This window comes from Odocoileus virginianus, chromosome 17, assembly GCF_023699985.2.
Source record: "Odocoileus virginianus isolate 20LAN1187 ecotype Illinois chromosome 17, Ovbor_1.2, whole genome shotgun sequence".
Classification (NCBI taxonomy): domain Eukaryota; kingdom Metazoa; phylum Chordata; class Mammalia; order Artiodactyla; family Cervidae; genus Odocoileus; species Odocoileus virginianus.
In genome coordinates, this window is record NC_069690.1 from 33128205 (window position 1) to 33134689 (window position 6485).

Sequence of the window (6485 nt, forward strand, 5' to 3'; positions counted from 1 at the left end):
ACTTGCAGACTGTGGTGTGTGGCCATCACAGGGGCTCCGGCTTACTCCCAGCACCAGACGAGGTGGCATGGACGCCTTGCTTGCTTTGATGTCAGGGTGGCAGGAGACTGGCTCTGGTCAATGAAACATGAACAGAAGTGAGGACACCACCTTCAGGAAGCAGCTTCAAGAACAGGATTGCAGTTCCCTTCTCTCTCTGCCCAGAGCTGCCCACCATCACCAGGACAGAGCCTCATTAGCCTGGGCCCCGGGGTGACTCTGATGAGTGGTGTCTCCCAGCCCCTCAGGTCAGACCTGAAGTCTGAGTGAGAAGTCATCTCCTTTTCCTACTTTCTGCCTGTCTCATCCTCTTGACAGTCCCTTTGACAGAGCAGAGGTTTTAAATTTCAGTGAGGCCCAACTCATCGATTCTTTCTCTGATTGACCATGACTTGGTGATGTATTTAAAAAGTCATTGCTCAGGACTTCCCAAGCAGTCAGTTGTAAAGATTCCATGCTTTCATTGCAAGAGGTGAGGGTTTGATCCCTGGTTGGGAAACAAAGATCCTACGTGCCTCACAGTGCAGCAAAAAAAAAAAAAAAAAAAAAAAAGTCATTGCTCAATCTTTATTCTTTCTTTCTTTATTTTTCCATTTATTTTTGTTAGTTGGAGGCTAATTACTTTACAATATTGTAGTGGTTTTTGCCATACATTGACATGAATCAGCCATGAATTTACAAGTGTTCCCGATCCTGATCCCCCTCCCACCTCTCTTTCCATCCCATCCCTCTGGGTCTTCCCAGTGCACCAGCCCTGAGTACTTGTCTCATGCATCCAACCTGGGCTGGTGATCTGTTTCACCCTTGATAGTATACTTGTTTCAATGCTGTTCTCTCTGAACATCCCACCCTCGCCTTCTCCCACAGAGTCTAAAAGTCTGTTCTGTACATCTGTGTCTCTTTTTCTATTTTGCATATAGGGTTATCGTTACCATCTTTTTAAATTCCATATATATGTGTTAGTATACTGTAATGGTCTTTATCTTTCTGGCTTACTTCACTCTGTATAATGGGCTCCAGTTTCATCCATCTCATTAAAACTGATTCAAATGAATTCTTTTTAATGGCTGAGTAATATTCCATGGTGTATATGTACCACAGCTTCCTTATCCATTCGTCTGCTGATGGACATCTAGGTTGCTTCCATGTCCTGGCTATTATAAACAGTGCTTCAATGAACATTGGGGTGCACGTGTCTCTTTCAGATCTGGTTTCCTTGGTGTGTATGCCCAGGAGTAGGATTGCTGGGTCATATGGTAGTTCTATTTCCAGTTTTTAAGGAACCTCCACACTGTTCTCCATAGTGGCTATACTAGTTTGCATTCCCACCAACAGTGTAAGAGGGTTCCCTTTTCTCCACACCCTCTCCAGCATTTATTGTTTGTAGACTTTTGGATAGCAGCCATCCTGACTGGCTTGTAATGGTACCTCATTGAGGTTTTGATTTGCATTTCTCTGATAATGAGTGATGTTGAGCATTTTTCCTGTGTTTGTTAGCCATCTGTATGTCTTCTTTGGAGAAATGTCTGTTTAGATCTTTGGCCCATTTTTTGATTGGGTCATTTATTTTTCTGGAATTGAGCTGCAGGAGTTGCTTGTATATTTTTGAGATTAATCCTTTGTTTCTTCATTTGCTATTATTTTCTCCCATTCTGAAGGCTGTCTTTTCACCTTGCTTATAGTTTCCTTTGTTGTGCAAAAGGTTTTAAGTTTAATTAGGTCCCATTTGTTTATTTTTGCTTTTATTTCCAATATTCTGGGAGGTGGGTCATAGAGGATCTTGCTGTGATTTATGTCGGAGAGTGTTTTGCCTATGTTCTCCTCTAGGAATTTTATAGTTTCTGGTCTAACAACAATCTTTATTCTTTTAAGGCTTAAAAGTCAGTGAGATCTCAGGGCTGCCTGCTATCACAGTACATCCTCACCTGTCCTAACTAACAGAGCAATTAGAACTGAATTGTCAAATTGTCACCTGGCTTACAGAGTCAGACTCCAGAATAAACTGTCCAGCTCTGCTGTGATCCGGACAGTGGGAAACCAGGAACCCTCTTGCCACTACAGCAGCCCCGCAACACTCACAAGCCTGGACCCTGGAGACTGGGCAGAAGCAGCAGCAGCAGCAAATACCCCCACCCTAAGGCAGGAAGGACCCCCTTCCTTACTATCCTTCCCGGTCTCCGGGGTCAGCGCATTGTACAGTAGGGGCAATTTCTAATCTGGAGCCTAGCTGCATGGGATCAGGAGCAGGGTCTCAGCTTCCTGCCTCTGTCCACGGAGGCGGAGAAGGAGGCGGGAACGGTGCCGAGGGCCCCTTGACTCTGGTCCACTGTGAGGGTGGGGAGGAGGGTACCACTGCCAACAAAAGAGGCAGAGAATGAGGCTGGGGGTGACTGGTAGGAGGGAAGAAAAGCCAGAGCGGGCAGGGGGCAAAAGTAAGAGGGAGCCAAGAAGAAGGGCAGGCTAAGGGTTGGCTTTGGAGAGGGAGGGAAACTGGGAAGAGGTGGGGGTTGGGAGATGATCCTGGCTGTGGAGGTTGAGCAGTGCCCACTCCCCCAAATTCACGTTCCCCTGGTCCCCCAGATGTGACCTCCTGTGGAAACAGGGTCTTTGCAGCTGTAATTAGGTAAGGATCTCAAGGTGAAATCACCATGGATTTAGGCGTGAATCCAATGACTGGGGTCCTCAGAAGGGGAAGAGGGGACACAGAGACGCTTGGAAGGCCATGGTCACCATCATTCCCGGTCACAGTCAGTCAGCGACCCCAGGGAATAGGGACCACCTGCCTGCATGACAGGACAGAGGATACTGAAGGCTTCTTCCAGCACCCTGGCTTCCTGGGCCTGGGGATTCCTGAAAGGGAACAGAACCAAGTCCAGATTGAGGGTTAAGGACTACGACACGAGCCCAGCAGTCCCAGAGATGCTGAATCCACTTGCTGGCTATTTACAGGTTTGCTGACCTGCCTGTGACTGATTCTCCATACCGGGCCTCCGGGAGTGAAAGCAGGCAGGACCCCAGGAATCGCTGGGCTGACGAGGGAAGGAAGGCACGAGGCTGCCTCCGTATCCGTCAGTGACAGGCCTGCTGGTCGTCAGCACTGAGGTGGGGAGAGGGCTGCCTGCGGCCCACTGGTCAGAGGCACCCGGAACCTGAAGGGCCTACCCAGACTGGGACCTTGGGTGGTGCCCGCGAGGGGCGGAACCCCAGGAAGCCTCGTCAGGAAGAAGGTAAAGAAGAACCAACCAGTGTTGGTGACCAGGGCGAGGCGAGGATTCTGGGGGCCGTCCCCCGACCCGCTACCGTCAACCGGCGGCCCGCGCCGGTCATTCTCCATCTGTCCACCAGGCGGCGCTGCTCCCCTGGCGATGACTCCCTCCCTCACTCCAAAGCGCTGTTGACGCCCGGGTTCCACCGGCAGCCCTCACGTCTGCCCTCCCAGGCCGAGCTCACCTTCTAGCGGAGGAGGCTTGGCAACCAGCCCAGGGTGAGCCTCCAGAAGGCTGCAGAGTCGGGAACTGGGCCCACCGCCGGCCTGGACGCTGAGCTTTGGCGCCGCCTGGGGCTCAGGCTCCGATGCTGTGCGCCTGGTCAGCATACCCGCCCGCCTCAGCTTGCTCCCCGCGCTTCTAGGGGCGGGAGTCGCCTCTCACAGAAGTCACTGCTCTGGAGCCCTCACCTTGGAGTCTGCTTCCAAGGAGACCCAGCCTGAGCCCCATGTGGGCCAGGGCAATTGCAACGTGGCCCGGTGGGGGGTAGGGAATTGGGGGGGGGGGCTGCAGCAACTTCAGGACAAGCAGCTGGTGTTGATCTGGGGACAGAGGTGGACACTGCCCGAGGGCTCAGCTGCACCTCATGGCATTGCCCAGTTCTCCTGCCTGTGAGATAACCAGGGCTGCCCCTCTGCCTCCTGCCAACCTGTCCCCCAGATCCTCACCTGGGCCACCCCCAGGTGTGAGTGAGCAGATATGCTTAACTTGTAGTCAATACACGTCCCACAGAAAGGACCTAGAAGTGGACGGCCCACCTCCCGGTGAGCACTGTGGATGTCCTCCTCCCAGCCGTAGAGGTGTGTTTAAACACTTCTTTTGTTTCTGTGAGGTCAGCCCAAAGCTGGAGCTTATCATCAGGGTGGTTTGGAGGGGTCAGCTGTGGAGCGGGTGATAACAGCACAGCGATGGGTGGGAACGAGCTGGTCAGGCTCATAAACCAGCCACTGTGTGTTGTGCTCACATGTCACCTGGATCACTATCTCAACAATCACACGAGGAGGGATCCTATCACCATTGAATCGATACGGAAACCGAGGCTTGGGGGATTTGCTCCGGTCACACAGCTCAAGGGCTCACTTCCTGCCAGCCCTGTTCTGAGCACTTTACCTGTGCTGATATTAATATGTAGTTTTCCCAGTGAGCCTAGGAGGTAGGTAGTGCTATCATCCCATTTTATAGATGAGGATACTGAGGCACAGGGCTCACGTACAGCCAGGGAACGGCAAGCTGGGGGACCACAGAGTTCACATCCTCACCCCAACAGCTCTGGCGTCCTGTCTGTGGGTCAGGAAGACGACAAAGCTTCCCAAGCTGGGCTGGAGGACCCAGTGAGGCCCTGGTGCCTGGATGAGCCTCGGTCAGCACCTGGCACACAGTAGGTACCCTGCCCCTAGCCGCTGTCGCTACCCTGGCCTTGTCCCCAACCCTTGTCTCTGCTTCCCATATTTGTCTAAATGTTGTCTGCCTGGGAGCATGTCCTCCTGCCTCTAGCTATTTTTAGGTCCGTTTCTTTAGAATTCTGGATTCTACATGTGAGCCCCGGAGTTATTTGTGGGGAGATGTGACAGCTGCTCAGATGGAGTAACTGGGAATGCTGTGTTTATTCTGCAGAATCCAATGACCCAACCTTTGCTGAGCAGTGACTCACAGACCATCCTTCCTTCTCCTGGGGACACAGTGCAGCTTCGCCAAGTGACTGGATGATCTCTGCTGGGAGAGGCCTCCTGGACAGGTGTCGAGAATACACTGAAGGCTTCCTGGGAAGATGCATAGGATGGAGCTGCAGGCGGATGGGGGAGGGTAGGCAAAGGAGCCAAGGACTCTCCCCTGATTTACCCCCATAGAGCCTCAGGCCTGGAAGGACCAAGCATGAGGGAGAAGCGGACTTTTTAGTAGCAACCCCAACTATAGGACTGGAAATTGAGGCAGACACCATTGGTCTCATTCCTAACACCTATTCCTTTTGTGCTCACAAAACCTTGATTAGTTTTTGATACAATGCTCTAAGCCAGTCATGATCATTTTGTCACCAAATTTCCCAGTTTTTCCTGCTGGTCGTGTGACCCAGTTCTGGCCCATCAGTCCTAAAGTGACAGTATGCTGGAGACATTTCTGGGAAAGCATTTGCTTACCTGATGAAAAGAGGTGCAGCTACTGCAGCCCTTGACCTTTCCTTTACCTTTGGCTTGCCTGGAACCCAAGTGTGATGGCTAGAGTTATGGCAGCCATCTTGTGACTGTGAGGTCAAAGCATAAGGCTGAGAGGTCAGTTGTATTAGGGATGGTGGAGTCAAGATTCCTATGCTAGCAACTGCCTGTTTCTAGTTGTGTTATGGGGATAAAAGGACTTCCTATCCACTTGTTTGCCTCTGTTGGTTGTAATTTGGTGTTTTGCAGTTAAATGTGTTCCTCCTAAGTGATACAGACATGAAGGCCAGGTGGGCAGCTGTGAGGCTCATCCGTGCTCAGAGGTCCACAAACAGCTCCTGGGATGGCCCTGTGCTAAGGACTCTGCTGGACTTTGCTGAGGTGGGGTGATTCAGACCCACACAAACCCACCCCTCAGGGTGTCATGGGCCACTAAAAAAGGCAACAAGTTGTGTAACCAATCTGAACTGTTCCCAGCTCTCAGGGGGCAGGGAATCCCTTTTCTTTTGGAAATCAGATTTAACTGTACCTTCGTGCTCACGTGCCAGGGTTGGAAGACCTGAACAAGAGTGTGATGGGGGGCGGGTTCTCAGGGTCAAAGCGGGGCCCTAAAGCTTCAGCTGAAAAAGCCCAGGGACCTGGCCCTGCACACGTGAGGCCTGTGCAGATCCAGAGAACGTGTGGGTCCGGGTGGGGGCCTGGTTTACACCAGCATCTCAGGAGCTCCCTGCGTGGATGGGAGCGGAGGGCAGGAAGCCGCACAGGGTTGCCCTGGGTGGGCCTGCCTGGGCCAGACAGAAGGCAAGCGGGGTACCACCTCCTCTTGCTTCTCTGCTGGGATGCGATCACGTGCCCCTGCCCTGTGCCTTGGATGCACCTGCGTCTCCCAGTGAGCACCCACAGGACCCAGGACTGCCCTCACCCTACCCACACCTGGATGGACATCTGCCCACGTTGGAAACTTCCTCGACCCCCTGGCTCTAGGCCCGGACCCCATGTTGTAAGAGGCTGAGCAGTGTCCCAGCCTCAC